The sequence below is a fragment of the Onthophagus taurus genome, chromosome 3 (genome assembly GCF_036711975.1).
Source record: "Onthophagus taurus isolate NC chromosome 3, IU_Otau_3.0, whole genome shotgun sequence".
Classification (NCBI taxonomy): Eukaryota; Metazoa; Arthropoda; class Insecta; order Coleoptera; family Scarabaeidae; genus Onthophagus; species Onthophagus taurus.
Genome location: NC_091968.1, coordinates 11,722,417 through 11,723,917, shown reverse-complemented (window position 1 = coordinate 11,723,917; position 1,501 = coordinate 11,722,417). Strand labels below are relative to the sequence as shown.

General features: G+C 41.0%; 1 long non-coding RNA gene across 1 annotated transcript; it reads left to right on the top strand.

The window, feature by feature from the left end:
- Positions 1-340: 340 nt before the first annotated feature.
- LOC139429414 (uncharacterized) lies at positions 341-1,153 on the top strand. Its single transcript, XR_011640060.1, has 2 exons — positions 341-832; positions 887-1,153. It is a non-coding gene; the product is annotated as an uncharacterized lncRNA (long non-coding RNA).
- The last annotated feature ends 348 nt before the right edge of the window (positions 1,154-1,501 follow it).

Here is a 1,501-nt window from a genome sequence, read left to right as displayed (position 1 = left end):
CACCTTTCACTTTCACTTCGTCGAAAGTCGGGCAACCGTGAACACCGGAAGAAGGGTGCAGGTGTGTGGTTATCGCCAGATAAGTATAGAGAGCTTCGACGGGAGACCCGTGCTCGTTCGCGAAGTACCAAACCCAAGCGTGTGTCAGTTGAACCTGCGACTCTGTCAAAGGTTGAAGTGACACACTCGGAAGTGGCTAGCGGCGATGAGTCCAACGACTCTCTTTCTTTAATGGGGGTATCCCAACACTGCACCGAAAACCGGACATACATTAAAGCTATTAATGCAGCTTTTGTTTCTAAGGCTTCTTCTTCTAAAGCTTCGTCGATTCCCACTCCCCCTACTAATATAAACATTCCTACCATCGAAATTCCCTCATTAAGCCCGAAAGTACAAATCTTAAGGGTGGACACAATTCCCGCTACTTCAGTCATTTCCGATGTACCTGCCAGCCTTTTTTCAAATGCAATGTGTGCAGCAGTAGAAACAACCAAAGAGGAGATTTTGACCGAAATTAATATTTTGTATCAAAATTTTTATAAAGACCTTCATGCAAAGGTACTTCAATTGAAGACCTCTTTGAGAGAACTTGCACAGTTTAGGGAAGGGCTGGCGTCGAGTTCTAACCACTCTTTAACAACGTCACTCGACATCACCGTTGCAACATTAACCGTTGAAATGAAAAAAGCAGAATTCATTTTGTCTTCTTTACATACTAATAACTTCCCTTCCTAGCTAAAAGATGTCCGGTAGCAACAACTTCGGGAGGGTGCTCACGTTGGAGCGAAGAGTTGCGTCATTGGAGGTAAAAGTAGATACCCTGTTTCAGCTGGTAGGCTATATCTATAATCTTTTTTGCACGTTTTTAATTTCATAATCTTCTTAGGTAAACAGTATTGTCTCAGAGTCGGCAGTGGTGAGAGGGCAGGTGCATGTTCAAAACATGCACATACACCATTGTTCGACTAGGATAGAACCTCCGACACCGACACCTGCAGCGCCTCCGCCCCCGTATGAAGTGCGGGATGAGCAGGAAGAGGAGGAGGAGTGGTAACCATTTTTCCTCCTCTTCCTTAGGTTAGGTTAGGTTAAATGGTTAAGGTATTATACTTATTATTATTATTATTATTCTTAAATATATGTATATATAGTTTCTCTTGCTATATTTTCATTCAGTCTTATCCTGTTAATGTTCTAATTCATTTAGTACGAGAATCATGATCGACGAGAAATTAAAGTGTTTACCGCAACACTAACACTGCCTATAGTAAATTTTAGTAATGGTTCGGTCGAAGAACACTTTACAAGACACAGCAATTTATTTGGTGGAAAATGTAAGCGAGGTTTAATTGTAGGACCCTCAGGTGTCGGAAAAACAAATGCTATGTTATCGCTTTTAGTTGCACGTAATGGGTTGCGCTTCTTAAACTTGTACTTATGCTCTAATTCGTTATACCAAAATAAGTACGATTTTTTAAGACGTTTAATTGAACCTATAAAA